We start from the raw sequence: 15,721 nt of genomic DNA, 5'->3' as shown, positions 1-15,721 counted from the left end.
TAAAGATCCAGTCAAGAAATAGACAAGCAAAATGGACACTTCACAGAGGAAGAAATAAAAATGGTCAACAAATATACGAAAAAATGCTCAACACCTTTGGCCATGAAAGAAATACGAATTAAAGCAACACTGAAGACCTTTTTGATGGGGTTAGGACAATTACATCTGATTAAAATGCTAAGAGATCCTGAGCTGTTGGAGATGAGGAGAGTAAATAACATGACCTGATTTTTCCTTTTTTTCTTCTTTATGAATATTTTGTTTCAGCATAAAGCACACTTCCCCAAAGAGGTTCCTGGCGGAGACTGGAAATCCAAGTCTGACTGTGTCCTGTGGGAACACACAGTCACCTGTGTAACTTTAGCTTAAGTCCCTGGTTCTGTCCTTTGCAGCTACATCAGGTTCCATGGGAGAAGGAAAGAGCTGGAGTGGGGTCACTCAGCCAAAGCCCCCAAGGGGTCCCATGCTGGAAGGACAATGGGGTCCTGCTCTAACACAGCCAGTACGTCTTTTGGGACGTGTTTCTTGTCCACCACCGCCTTGTAGAAATACTCAGAACCACTTTGTCCATCAGGCACAGGTAACTTTGTGTCCATGGTTTTCAGCTCAAGAATTCTCCGCTCTCCATTTTAGAAATGTACCATCCCGATTGTCCTCCTCCGAGACAGCAGTGAAGGTCATGGCGTGGGTCATAAGTGACTCACAAAAAAGACAACCTCTCAGCTTTATTCATGTTCTTCAAGGAGACACCAAACACCAACTCGTGGTCACAGACAATCATGTCACTGAGCCCAACTTGCCATTAAAATGTCTTCCAACGAACACCACAGCCAAAGTATGAAGCCTCTCCATCTTTAATGGAAGTAGCAGCCATCCCAAGAAGTCAATGAGCTGGTTGTTGAACAGATATCTTCTCCTTCCAACCATATTGCTCAAGTACTCTACAGTGTAAAGTTTGTTGTACTTCTGCTAGGGTCGTGGGTCATTCATGAAACAAATCTTATCTTCCATATTGAAGAGTGGTTTGACATGTTCCCTGTAAAACCCTCAGGGTATTATGGTTTAAATTTTGTGATAATTTTGTCTTCGCCTTGACACCGACAGGCGAATGTCGCTGGTGGATTACCCTGACAGCTGCCCACCACTCGGAATATCTCTTCCGTCATGGCATCATTTTTAGTGGACATTTCTCCTTTGGTGGCTCCAGTGGGTGCTGTTAGGGAACTGATCATGTTAAAGTATGCTGTGACGCCGCCTCACAGGCTGCATTCTCCTGGTACTTCTTGGCTCCTAAAATGACGTCATGCCCTTATCTCTGGTTTCCCTCCCCCCAAGGTCACGGTGGTCCTGAGAAGCTGAAACCTGTGTCTGCAGGGCTGGACCCATAAACAACCTGGCCTGTGATAGGTGAGAAGTAGCTCACCCCTCATTAATAATCAATAGCTTAGCCCAAAACTAATAAAAGGAACTTCCCTTCTTTGTTCTTCTCTTCTGCCCCTTCTCCCTCTCTGCTCCTGCTTCCTGAATAAAGTCTCCTGTCGGACCTCTCGGTGTGTGTGTGTGGCCTAGTTGTTGAGCGTCACTATTCCCTTTCAGGTACCAGGTACTACAGTGGTACACAGAGTTCTGTCATCTTGTGATTCAGAATATCACTCACCCTCCTGCTTGGTCTCTGTTATTTGAGATTCAGGGAAGCATTTCTTGGGGACAACAACATATTAAAAAATAATACTGACAAGCATATCCCACTGCCCACCATGATTTTTAGGTTTCCTAAGCAAATACTATACCAGCCTCACATCCTAAAGCTCCTTTTTCTGGGCTGTGTCCCCAAAAGCATTCAAGATGAAATAACAGGTTTGACCTAGTCTCCCCAGAAAGGTAAGAATGACTTAACTCAAATTCTTCAATGTTTTATTTTTTTCATGAACATAAATCTCAACATTCAGTCAAGAAAACACCGAGCATCACCTGGAGCTCTTCTGGTGGTGACTGGCTTGCCTTCCTGAGGTTCAACCTGCTGGAACACATGCTGCGTGCCCTGTGCTGTGGCCCTTTTCAGACAGATGTTCATCAGGTCGTGGGTGATCGTGACATTCTGGGTGAGTACAACCTGAGGATCAGAATTCAGTTTCTGGATCAGAGCAGCTACCTCATCTGAAATCAGTCCTGTGTTGCTCATGGTGCCCACATGGCCCAGTGGGATAATGTTAGTGTTGGTTTTGAAATAAAGGTTTCACTAGGTTGCCTAGCCTGGTCTCAAATTTCTGGATTTGCATGAGCCTCCTGCCTCAGCTTCCCAAGATTTGGGACTAAAGGTGTGTGCCATCACCCCTGGCCTGAGAACATTTTTCTAAGTAAAGTAAGCTAGTTACAAAAAGAAATCTTGCCAGGCATGCCAGAACATGCCTGTAACCCCAGCTACTCTGGAGGCTGAGACAAGGATTGTAAAGTTGAGGCTAACCCAGGCAACTTGGTGAGATCCTGTCTCAAAAAAAAGGAAGTGCTAAGGATGTAGCTTAGTAGTAGAGTGCTTTCCTAGCATGTTCAAGGCCTGGGCTCAATCCCAAGCACTGCGGCGGGGGGACGACATATTATATTAGTCCACTTATTTGAGGTACCTAGAGTTGTTAAATTCATAATAACAGAAAATAGAATAGTGGTTTCCAGAAGCTAGGGAGAGGAAAACGGGAGTTATTTGATGGACACAGAGTTTCCGTTTTGCAAGATTAGAAAGTTCTGGAGATTGGGTGTACAACAATGTGAATATACTTAAGATTACTGAACTGTACCTTTACAGATGGTTGAAGTGGTGATTTTTATGTTATGTGTATTTTACTACAAATAAAAATGTAGTTGATACATCCATGGCTGATTAATTGTGCTGGTCAATATTTAAGATTTTGCTGTCACACAAGGAATACTATTTAGCCATAAAAAGAAATAAAGTACTGAAGTATGGTACAACATGGATGCACCTTGAAAACATTACTCCAAGTGAAAAAAGTCATTCACACAGGATCACATGATATATAATTCCATTTATATAAAATGTCCAGAATAGGCAAATCCGTGGCAATCTCACAAAGGAGATCAATGATTACCAAGGTGGGAGGGGTGGTGGTAGAATTGGGAAGTGATTGGTAATAGCTACAAGGTTTCTGTTTGGGATGATGAAATGTTCTGGAATTATAGATGATGGCTCTACAGTTTTGTGGACGTACTAAAACCTCTGGGTTTATATTCATAAAATCCATTTAATGGATGTAAATTGTAACCTAGTGAAAAATGAAACTGGCTCTCTGCTCTTGAAGACAAGAATCTGAGTGTCTTAGCTTAGTATTCTCTTGAAATCCAAGTCTGAGTCAGGTCTTGTACATGGAAAGTTCCCCTAAAAAGTACGGCATGAAGCTGAAGAGAGGCACTAGGAGAGTGGTAGGTGGGAGGGTAGTCATTGAGTGTGTCCCTGGGTTCTCTGCTGTGGGAATTTGGGCTCAGTTCCACTGGGAACCTTCTGAGGCGCATACAGAAGACTCCTCATAATCGCCCACCTGAAGACTGAGTGAGTGTTTATCCATCAGCTCCCATCCCCATGGGTTGAGGGCTGCCTCTGGAGGCATTAACGGCATCATCCTGGAGCAGAAATTGAGTCTCACCTAGGGCGAAAGCCTGTTGTTGTGAGCACTTCAGGAACTTTGGCTGCAGCTTTGGCTGAAGTCAGAGGTGAAGCCAAGACTACGCGAGTCATGATACCGGGAGTGTCCCGTGCGTGATGCCCCTGATTGCCCTCCATTCCCTGCCCTCCCAGTGCCCACGTGCTGCAATGTTAGCACCAGCAACTGAATGTAAAATTAGTGATCCCAGTCAGTAGGCATTTAGCTTTTCCAATATGTTTAACTGATTTATTAGCTCATTATTGTTTCTTTCAAATCACTGCTTCCTGCCAGGTTCAGTTTTTTTCTTTGAAGTGATTTCTGAAAATATATTTAACTTATCATTACTATTGAAGGATCGGGTAGCTATGTATACAGTTCTAGGCTCAAGTTTATTTTCCTTTTTCTCTTAAATATCATTTTATTTTCTTCTTGCCATTGTTGCCAATGAGGACTCTGCTGTCAGGTGCTGGGTCCTTGTTTTGAGGTAATCTACTTTTTCCGTGGTACTAGGATTTTAAAAAAACCAAAACTTTGCTGTTCTTAAATTTTACTAAACTGTGAAACTAGAAATAGATTTTTGTTTGTTTTTTTCATCATGCTTAACATATGAAGAAAAGTTTTTTCAAATTTAAGGATTCTTTTTTTTTTTCATTTTTGGAAAGTCCTCAGTCATTTTTTTTTTCTTTCTTTCCTTTTGGTATTTAGTGCCTTTCACAGTGAAAAACAGTGTTACACTTCTGACACGTATTTAAGTTGCACATCGTTTTTATTCCGGGGTAGCTTCAATTTAAGTGCACTGGGTACTGCGTGGCTTGTCAAGTCAGAGGTTCTTTTGTATCGGGGCCCTTATTCAAGATCTCTTCTTTTTCTGTTATGTAGAAGTTCCCCGAGACAACACGGCTCTCTGTGACTGCATGTACTGTGGTCCTCAATTTTTGTTCTATTAGAAAAAACTTAATTAGGAGTGATGGAGACCATTTCCTAGGAGTGAGGGACATGTGTCAAAATAGCTTTGCATAGTCAGTGAGCAAATCACAAGTGTCCAAAAGGTGATGCGTAAACTGTCGGCTTGCATGTTTTGGGGTCTAGGACTCAAATCGGGCTTTGTGTCTTTCAAGTACTTCAGGATTTGAGAAATAAGCCCCCCGCTCCACTTTTTGAGATAGGGTCTCGCTATGTAGTTTAGGCCGGCCTTGAGCTCACTGTTTACTCTGGCCTCAAACTCATGGCCCTTCTGCCTCAGCTTCCCACCGTGGCCAGCTCTTCCCTTTTCTTTTGAGCCTCATAACTACTGTGAATAGCCTGTAAGTTGAAGTCTGATACTAGAGCAGTCTGTCTGTCTTCAGCAACATCATCCTGAAAGATAGCGCTGTGCATGGAACTCTTTGATTCAAGTTTTAAAAAATTGGTCTCTGAACTACTAGAGCTATTAAGATCTAGGTGACTGACTTGTTCTAGAGGAGTTCGTGCAATACGCCAAAATCCGCATCCTTAAGACTTTTAGAAACAATTCCATTTATATTTGAAAAGAGTCCCATAATGTAGTTTTATGCATGGAACTTTCATTATAAGAAGCATGTGAGTGGTCTTTTTTTTTTTTTTTTGAGACAGGGTTTTGCTATGTAGTTCTAGTTGGCCTTGAAGTCACTATGTAGCCCAGGCTGACCTCAAGCTCATGGTGATCCTCCTGCCTCAGCCTACTTATTCAGTGCTGAGATTACAAGTGTGCACCACCAATGCCCAGCTGGTCTGATGTTTCAACATATTTGTCTTTATTCCTATTCATTACATTGATCCTATTGTGTACAGAAGGGAAAGATGTCTCTGTTTGGCTAGTTTCTGGAAGGTTGGTTGATAAAGCTGTATACTCTAAATCTCGCTTCCAAATTATTTTCTTATTTAACAAATCTGATTGATCTTCTTTTGGGGGTTCACCTATTTTATAAGACTGGTTCTCAAGGCACATCCTTGAGTCTGTCCAGAATACCTCTTTCTTCAGGTAAATGAAACTGGCCAAAATCTGAGAAAAAACTGGCTATGCTAAATTCTCTTTGATAATGCAACACAGGTAAGGATTCTGGCAATACCTGTCTATGTCTAGTATCCAGCCAAATTGGATACGTACTTCTGTTGTCTTCCATTTCAGTAGCTTTTCTCAAAAATCCTAATTACAGTTCTCATGTTTTCTAGGTGTACAGGAATCCGGTTCCTTGTTAAGAAGATGTTAGAAACTATAGAGTCAATTAATTCCTCTAATTTTACCTTTTCCTTCAGAGACCAGTGGTGAATAAGATAAAACTGCCCTAGCAACCCTCTTCTACCAGATGATTGTGTTATTTTTGGAATGGATTACTTTGGTGGGGGGCTGGCAGAGACTCTGCAGATGCAGCATTGTCTGTATTCTTTGCAATAATCAGTAGTAGAAAGTCTTCCACTTCCAGTTCTGCTATTTTCTTAGAAATTGTTTCATTTTTCCCTTTGGGAGCCCTGATCATTGTATCCATTTCAAAGAGCACACTACTGTCTTTCTCTGATTATGAAGCTGAGTGCAGCAGGAAAAAGGCAAAACTGAAAAGGAAAATGCAAGCACTAGGCAAATCCAAGTAACACGAGGGAAAGAATTATGTTCACTTGCTGCATCTAAATATTCTAAAGAAATTGTCTGCCTCATATCTGTCCATTACAATTTCACTCAATCTCTCTTGGCCATCAAAAGGTAATTTATTCGAGGAAGGTATAGTGACAGAGTAGCATTTCAGCCCAATTTGTGTATCTGCCTCTCAACTCAGCTGTTATTTCTAACTGTTCCAGCTGGATCTATTTCTAAACCTTGCCTTCATATTTTCCATCTCTTGGTCTTTTAGTGCTGAGTTCCTGGATATTTTCTCAATTCAAACTTTTTTTTTTGGTACCAGAGATCTAACTCAGAACCTTGTGCTTGCAAGGCGGGTGGCAGAACCACTGAGCTAAATCCCTGGCCCTTCAAATCAAACTTCTAATTCATTATTTCTTTCTCCAGCTGTATTCAGTGAGATATTCAGCCTGTCTTTGGGGGCTTTATTGTTTTACTGTAATTTTAATTCTCCTGATTTCTAATGCAATCTTAGAGGTTTTTCCTGTTCTTATTTCATGACCTCCTTTTCTTGTTTTGATATTGTTATCCCTTCTTTATTTTTGAGGACTTAAAAATATATTTTTTCAAAGTGCCCTAAGACTTTTTCCCCCCTCAGTCCTCAGTTTGATTGCATTTATGGTGTTCCCTCAGTGCTCTGTGATTCTTGGTTTTGAGGTTTTTCAGAAGATTCTGTAAAAACCCAAGGCCATCTGCTAGTGGCCTGAGCTTGGTATGTATTGGGCTGAGCTCCAGCGTGGGGTTTTCTCAACAGTGTCTGCTGTAGACTCTACCTCATGTGAGTGCTACATTTCTGAGACAGTTCCCCTGAGGTTGGTGGCTCCACTGAGGACTCAACCGCAAGCGTGTGGCTTGGATTTTGCTGTGACCTTGGAGAGTGGATGTGGCTGCTCTGGTTTGTGTTTACCAACTGGCAGTATAAATCTCAATGCCAGCCAGGCTCAGGCCCTTGTCCTGCTGGGCAACTGTACTGTGGCCCACACTCTACAAGCCCTCTAGCTCCAAGAGACAGCCTGCCTTCTGTCCCCTGAGGGCTTGGGACTCCTTTCTTTTAAGGAGAAGTCCCTCTTTTGCTATTAACCATAGTTTTGTGATTGTTAACTTTAAAAAAAATCATGTCAACATGTTTGGAGCAGGATATGGTTTCAATCATCTTTAAGCAGAAGTAATGTGATTTCTCTACTTGTAATACAGCTTCTGTTAGTTAATGCTGTTCCATAGAAATGCACATACCCCACAGCTGTGTGTCATCCCTCAGGTTGTGTGCAACTGCTCACAGCAAGCCTGTCCAGGCCTTCTGGGGACTAGAGTCCAGCTTAACCTAAGACAACAGGATCTAGGTGAAGACAACTTCGTTTTTTTTTTTTTTCCAGTGCTAGGGATTGAACCCCAGACCATCAGCATGCTAGGCTAGTCTACAGCTGAACTGTACCCCAGACTTTATTTTATGTAAGGATACAGCAGTCTTCCCTTATCTGTGGGGGACATATTTCATTGACCCCCAGTGGGTAGCTGAAACCCCAGATAGTACTGAATTCTGTGTAAACTATACTTTCCTGTACATACATACCTATGATAGAGTTTAATTTTAAATTAGGCACAATAAAATATTAATAACAACAATAAAATAAAATTATTATACTATAATAAGACTCATGAACAATCTCTCTCTCTCTGTCTCCCTCTCTTCCTCCCTCCTTCAAATATCTTACTGTACTATGCCTCTCCTCCTGCTTGCCCATGGTTATGAGAAACCTCAGAAGGTAAGACTGGATAAGGGAGGGGGATGACTTGGTATAAAGTCATTATGCACAAGACACAGGGACCTTTGTTTGTCAGGGACTTAACGTGAATTAATTTGATCTTTGTAACAATCCTAGGAAGCAGATACTATTACCATGTTCCCCATTTTCACAGATAAAAATGCTGAGACACAGAGTGGAGAGGCATGACCGGGTTCTGGGTCCTGAGCTCTTCACTACTCCGCCCTGTGTGTGAACGTGAGTGTATGTGCTGGTTTGCACACAGGGTAGGGGAGGAGTGGCAGACAGTGGCAGACTCAGGACTGGCCCAGGGACACCAGTCACCTGCCTCAGACCAGCTTTGCCTTGTCCTGTCTGACTGACTCTGACACAGGCCCTGAAGAGCCAAAGGAGGCCTGGGCTGCAGGTTCTGCTCCCTCCCGCTCCCATCCCACTTGCCTTCACTGGGGCCTGCAGAGGAGGGAGGAGCCTACAAAGGACTCCCGCCTTCAAGCAAAGGGCTAAAATGCCACTCTTACCCTTCATGTCCAGAGGGACACAGAGATGGAGAGAGAGAAGGGGAGGTACAAGTACGGGGGGAGCAAAGAATACAGAGAAACATAGAAATATGGAGAGCCAGGACAGGAAGGAGTGGAGAAGGAGACACAGAGACCAGAGACAGAGAGTGAGGTGCCCAGAGGGTGTCTGTAAAGGAAGCTGCTGGGAGATGAGGCCAGAGTGACTCAAAACTGATACAGGAGGGTGGCAGTGCAAGGGGCCAGCCCCTGGAGACCTGGTGCCCTCAGGAGTTTGGTTCAGAATGGCCCAGAGCCAAGGACCCTCCCCACCCCAGTGTGGCCCTTCATGGGGATCTGGGGTGGGGCTGGTGTAGGTGTGCATTTGTGTGTCCAGCGCCTCCACCTCTGGTCTCAAGCTGTTGGTATCCATGGAGCAGGGGACAGGTGCCTGGCCTCTCCATGCCCTCCCCCTGCGTGGGGCCAGCTGCACCCCCCCAAGCCAGTGTCAGGTTCCGGGCTGTTCCCTGGGGGAACTTTGATCTGGAAAGAATGAGAGGGACCGATCTGGCTGCTGCCCAGGGCTGAGCCATGTCACCGAGACCTGGCCTGGCCTGCCCTTGCCGCCTTCCTGCCCACTGCGAAACCAAGAAGTTACCCCGGGGTTAGGGGATGTAGACAGGGTCTTTCCTGCTTTCCTCCCCTCCTCTGTTCTCAGTCATCTGTTCACTGTCCATTTACTGCTTCATTTATTCGTTCATTCATTCCTCTTTCCAACAAGCATTGGCTGACGGATGTGGGGAGCTGAGCAGTGGACAGAGGAATGGACAAGACAGGGTCCTGCCCTTCAGGGAGCCCTAGCCTGAGGAGGAGGGGCAGCCACACAGCCATACTCCAAACAGAGACCGGCTGGGACCTTCCCTGGAGGAGGAAGACAGAAGGAGAGGGTGCATCATGGGGTTAGTGGAAGCGGGGGAGGCTTCCCAGAGGAGGGGGATTGGAAGCTGGGATCTGAAGATCAGACAGTTTGGCAAGTAGAAGGGTTGCTTCAGTCAGGGTGAACAGTGCAGGCACAGCCATTGGGTGTGGAAGTTTCACATTTGTTGATAGCGGGTGCCTGGGAAGTAGGAGAGGCTTGGCCAGGAGCCTCCTAAGGCCTGGGGTCAGGGGAAGGCAACCCAGCTGGGACAGTTTTGTCAGGAATTGTAGGCCCTGGCCTCCAGGTGACAACTCCAGACCTCCCTAAGTAAGACCAGCATTCCCTGAGACCTCTCTCACGAGCCCCCAGGCCCAATTAATCTCCCAAATGCTTTTGAGGAGGTCTAGCTCATCAAAGGGCTCCAGATGGCCCCGGCTCAGGCCTTCCCCAGCCCCCTTCTTTGGCCTGGCCTCCCCACCCCCACTGCCCATTCTGACTGACGCAGCCTTTTGCTGGGCTGAAAGCGGACACTGCACGTCCTACGGGGCCCCTGGGGAAGGCTGGGTAAGCCATAGCCCTAGAGCTCTGGCTCCTCTTGTCCTGGAGGCCACTGAGCCAGGCCCTATAAATAATCCCTCCCCAGCCCCTTCTCTGGGAGGGGAGGCAGGCCCAGGCCTTGTGGAGCGGGTGGGGAGAAGTAGAAGAGAGGAGGCCCGAGTTTGAAGCCCAGGTCATCCTCCAAACAATGATGGCTTGCCCTTTGGGTCTGGGTCTCCTGGGCTGGAACAGCCAGAATGGGCTGGGCAGAACAGTTTGCATTCTGGGACCGTATGATAAGAGGAGTGCTATCCTCCTGCTTCCCTTCTCTGGGCAGGTTTCCAGAGGCCCAAAGCCTGGATATAAGCTATGGGGCTACCCAGGCTGGACCTGTCCTGTCCCAGAATCCCCTTCTCGGATCCCCAGAGACCGAGAGCAAAGTCCAGGATGGTGCTGGCCAGAGGCTTTCCACAAGTGCTTGTTCTCTCTGCACCTCAGTCTCCACCCCTGGCTCTTTGGTCCTTGGGGTTGGTGGGGGCTGGGATGAGTCTGTGCAGAAACCTGGGCAGGCCAGGAGAGGCAGGGGTTAGGGGCTGGGACTCAAAGGGGAGGATCCTGGAAATGGAAAATGTGAGCCCAACAGCGTTATCTGGGCTGGAAGCAGCTGTCTCCACCCCACACCCTGCACAGCCCCTGCCTCTTGGGGGAGGACCACAGGCTGCTTCAGGCAGGAATGGGTAGTGTTTGTTCTCTGGGCAGAGGCCTGTGGGAAATTCCTCCTCCACTGGCGTCCGGGAGGGCCCCATGTTGACCCAGGAGGGTAGGAAGCTCCGGTCTTTATCTCCCCTTCATTAAAGGAGGGCTATCATTAGAATTTGATGTGCAAGAATCTCTGCAGAGTAGACCCCACAGCACCCACGGTTTCTACTCTCTAGAGACACTTCTAGGTCTGGCGAGTCAGCCAGAAACGGGGATACAGTATGTACGTCCCAGCTCACACTCACAGAATGATACACACGCAGACATTTAATATGTATAAACCTATGTATGCATCCATGTCACACATATCTAAGCATGTGAGCAGTATCAGCTGTGTAGGACACATCCTGATTGACATCTATGTACCACAGGCATGTCTGCATATGTGTGCACATAAACACACTTCACCACCTATGAGCAAATGCATTGAAAATTCCTCCTGCAAATGTGTATACTTAATGGAAGTACACGCACCGAAGCCCCACACGTATGTGCACAGATGGGAGAAGTCTTAGCTTCCACTTCATCCTTCTACCTAGACACACACATGCAGGTGCAAGTATGACGCATGCACAGTGTTAGGGCTTGTGTCTAGATGTCCCCCCAAAGCCCATGCAGTCAGGTGGGGCTTTTTCAGAGGTAAATGAATCTAGAGTGTGAGCAGCTGGGATTGATTCACCGTGCAGTGCTAGGTTTAAGGGCACTAGGATTAAGGGTGTGAGTGCTGTCTGCCCTAGGTAGACTAGATAAGATACAAGGGGCAGAAATAAGCGGTTAAGGTCCCTAGCTTGCTTTTGCTGAATTCTGTGTGCTGTGAACTCCCTGCCATGTGCCACTCTGGCTTGGAGTCAGCCGACTATGGGCTGAAACCTCTCCTAACGGCAAGCCAAACAAACTTTTCCTCCTTTAATTTTGGGTGTTGAGTGTTTTGTCTCAGCAGTGAAAAAAATTACTAAGACAATCAGACACCCCTCAGATACACGGGGGAAAAGATGAACATGGGCAGAGTATCCCCGGAAAGAAAGAATGGTGTTTGAAGGAGGGTCTGGTGGGGGGAGTTGATGTCCCGGGGGTCAGGAATCTCTTCCCAACTCCCTGAGGGTTCCAGGCAGAGCTGTGGGGAAGAGTGCAGAGACCTATGAGTCCCTCTCCTAGGTGCTTCGCTGGGTCTTGGCTGGAGATGAGATTTGGGGTCTCTAGGACCTGTCCACTCTGGGACCTCCCAGAATGGCTCCTGTGAGGCCTCCACCACCTCTTCTACCTCCCTTTTTATCTCACTGCTTTTGGCTCCTGAAGCCAGGAATCTGGCAGGAAAAGATAACTATAAGCTTTGTGTCCCCACCTCACAGATGGACTAAGGAGGCAGTGGTTTCCAGAGCCAGAGGCTGGATTTCAGGGTCTGGGAGAGGGAGTGGGGGATGGCACGCTTGCCAGGGGTGGTGGAGTGCTTTCCCAATGAGGCCTTGCTGATGGGCTCCCTTTGGGCAGCTACAGTTGCAGACCACAAGGAATGGGGCATGGCTTATTGCACAGATCTTTGCAGTTGTGAAGCCTGAATGTCAGTCTTGTTAGCTGCCCCAGCAAAATGAGGCCTCCCCAGAGAGTGTGACAGGGTACTCAGGACTTAACAGATAACGAGTCTGCCTGGCCCGCGACCCTCCAATCTGAGTCCTTCCCAACAGCAGTGTGTGGAGGGGCCCCCGAAAAGATGAGCTGTTGCCTTTGAGCCCCCATAGCTCACAATTGCCTCTAATGTACCTTCTCTGTGACTCATTTGAGTGAGTGGCACCCTAATATTCCTAAGACAGAAAATCAGAGCCATCCTGGCATCTCTCCCTCCTGTGTCTCCCATGGTCCTATGGGTCCTGTTGGTTGACCACCGAGTCCTTTCTTCCCAGACATCCAATCACCTAGCATTTCTTGTTTGTTTATTTGTCTCGCTATGTAGCCCAGGCTGGCCTCAGACTCGAGGTGATCCTCCGGCCTTAGCCTCCTGAATGCTGGGATCACAGGTGTGCACCACCACACCCAGCCAATCACCCAACATTTTTAGAACACTTACTTAAACCAATTTCCACACAGTATGTGGGGAAGACTCATGCCTGAGATAGAGAGCTCCTCTTTCTGCGGATGGCATGCATGCAGGTACAGGTACGTGCACCCACACATGTGATCCAGGGTGTAGAAGCTAGAGGGGTGCTACCAGGCAGGAGAGCTCCTCCCCTGAGGAGCAGGGAGCTAAGTTGAGCTTCCAGCCAGCCTGCAGTAGAGGGAAAGCTCTCAGAACTGGCAAATCTGATTGTTGCTCTGATTGGAAAGCTGGGACTACTGTGTGAGAATTAAAACAAAAAACAAAAAGCAAAAAACCACAGGGCTCTGGGGCAGAGTCCTGGGTTCCAGTCATATCTTTGCATGTCTTGCTGAGGGCCTTGGTCCCTGCCCCACTCAGGACCTCAGTTTCCCTATGTTGGGCCTGTAACTAACTTTCCCAACTTTGTGGTTTTTGCCTGGCAGGGATTTAATTTTGTGAGGTGACTGGCAGAGGGACTTGGGAAGTTTTATCCACATCCTGCTTGGAGCCTAGAACCAGAGCTGAGCCAGGTATCCTTAGGCAGCAGCTGGGTCAGAGCTAGGTTAGGAAGAGCTGGAAGGGCAGGCTCCTGAAACCCTGACTTGGTGGGAGGTCGGCCTGCACTCCCTCCCTCGCTCGCTGACATCAGGCCTGGTGAATGCGAAGGGAGTTCAGCCAGGCCTATCAGCCCTCACCTCCCTTGCAGTCCAGTCCTGGGCAGGGGCTGATCTGGAGGAGAGGGGGAGGGGCCTGGAAGTGCTGGGTACTGAAGCATAGCTCCCCATCTTGGAGCTAGCCCTTAGGGTGGTGCCAGTCCTCCGTCCCAGCCCTTCCCATCCGAGTTCCCCTCACCCTCCCTCCCCTCTGACCCTTGTCCTCACCCTCCTGGTTCTCTTCCCTCTACTAGGCTCACTCCCAGCTACTGACTCAGTGGTCTGACTCCTGAAAGAAAGGAGCTAAGCGGGATGGTTTGACTCTTGTACCATCTGCCTTCCCAGAAACACAGTGAGCCTCCATCTCTGCCCTGGGCAGGGTCCCTACTCAGAAGGAATCTGGACCTGCCCCCACACAGCTCCCTTAGGTATTCTCGGGGTGGTCCTGGAGGGATCAGATAACTCACCTGAGGTCGGAGACTGGAGACCTCTACACTGTCACCTCCTCTCCCCATTAGTATTCCTGCCCTGCAGACCCAGTGGAATTCTCCTGGAAGACAGGAGAAAAGGCCGGACCCTTGCTCACCCTCCACCCTGTGCCGGTGCTGCTGATACAGGTACTTCCCAGATGCACAACAGCTGACCAGGGACTGACCTGTCCAGGCCCTCCCAAGACATTCCTTCTGTACCTGGGTCCTGAAAGGAAAGGGAATGGGCTTCCCTGGCTGAGTCCAGGAGTTTTAAACTCCAAGATCCTTGTGCTCAGACCTGTAGGGGCTAATGAGTACTGCTGGGAAAGAGCTGCTAGGGCAGGGGCCCTCAAAGTCTCTCTCAAAGATTCCACCCAGAGAAAGAATGCGGGGAGCGGTTTGGCTCACTCACTCTGTCCAGATGGCTACTTGGAACACCACACACACACACACACACACACACACACACACACACACAATATGCATGCCTTTTGGCAACTGACTTTCTCATGAAATAATTGCTGGAAGGCTCCTTGGATTAGGTAAACCAGTGTTCCTTCCTGTCCCCACTTGGGGAGGCCGGTAATGATCAGCAGTTAGGCTGATCCAGCTCCTTTGGGGCAGAGAAGGCCAGGCTAGGAAGGTCTGTTAGCTGAACACTGCACATAACTATAGGAGGAACAAGCCTTTCAGCCTCCTTCCTGAGAGCCATCTGGCTGTGCCTGCCCAGCCTCCCAGCCTTCTTCAGGGGAGCCAGGCCTGGGAAAGAGAAGGCTAATCAGGAAAGTCTTTTTGCACAAAGGGTGAGATGTTTCCATTTTGATCTTAAATCAGTTTTACAGTGTCCATTACCCAGCACCCTAAAGCAGCAACTGTTTCCATCCTTCCTTTTTCTTGTGATGGTTAGGGTTTTTGTGGGTGGGTTCAGAAGTTGGGGGTGCTATTTGGGATCAGGAATGAAAGAAGGGAATAGAGGCTGGAGCCTCCACCTTTGGGTAGAGGCCAGTGGCTGGGTGGCAGATACTGCTGTGTGTATGTGATGGAGGGGCAGGAGATGAGCCCCCAGGTGGCCCAGGGCAGAAGATTCTGCCCTAGCGCACACTTTCCTCCCTGCCTTGCCTTGATGCCCTAGCAGCGGCCCCTTTGTTGAGCTTGGAGTCTTTATACTTGTGAGAAGAGTGCAAAGATTTTGCTATGGGGTAGGCTGGGCGTGTGTGGGGGGGCAGTTGCAGAGAACGGGAGGGGACTTCACCTGTCTTCTCCCTGAGGTTTTAAAACAGGTGCAAGAAATTCCAGGCGCAAGTCCCACAGGTGAATATATGCATGTGAGAACCTAGTGGTGACAGGCACACGGTGAGGGTCAGGACAGCAGTTCTGAGGGCTGCCACCGCTGCTGCTCTCAGATTTCTCTAAACGGTGGAGTCCTCAACGTCCAACAGAATCTGGCCGGACCCTGCGAGTGAGAGCCCAGAAGTAATGCACAACTCTTGGTATTGTCCGCTTAACTGACCGGCCTTCTTCCGTTGAGTCTGTGCCCCTCCCCGAAGCCACACGTCGCTCCTCCGGGATCAAGCGGGGCTCAAACTCAACACTTCCTCCATGGCTCTGCAGCCCGGAAGAGGAAAGGCCGGACCGCTCTTCCTCCTAGCCTAGGGTCCCGCATCCCACATCCTCACACAGGTTGTCAGAGGCGGGCGCCCTGGGAGGGGAGGCCCTGGGAGGGGAGGCCCCGCCCCTCATCCCTGTCCCCCAGCACGACGGCCATTC

At 48.1% G+C, this 15,721-nt stretch overlaps 1 non-coding gene and 2 pseudogenes across 1 annotated transcript; all 3 read right to left on the bottom strand.

The window, feature by feature from the left end:
• Positions 1 to 374: 374 nt before the first annotated feature.
• LOC104853411 lies at positions 375 to 2,182 on the bottom strand (annotated as a pseudogene).
• Positions 2,183 to 4,895: 2,713 nt separating this feature from the next.
• LOC104853448 lies at positions 4,896 to 8,576 on the bottom strand (annotated as a pseudogene).
• Positions 6,313 to 6,439, bottom strand: LOC117285967. The gene has a single exon (XR_004517085.1).
• Positions 8,577 to 15,721: the final 7,145 nt, after the last annotated feature.

This window comes from Fukomys damarensis, unplaced genomic scaffold (assembly GCF_012274545.1).
Source record: "Fukomys damarensis isolate Sample0158 unplaced genomic scaffold, DMR_v1.0_HiC HiC_scaffold_13, whole genome shotgun sequence".
Taxonomy (NCBI): Eukaryota; Metazoa; Chordata; class Mammalia; order Rodentia; family Bathyergidae; genus Fukomys; species Fukomys damarensis.
The sequence above is the reverse complement of the archived record's forward strand: the minus strand, read 5'-3'. Positions and strand labels throughout refer to the sequence as shown.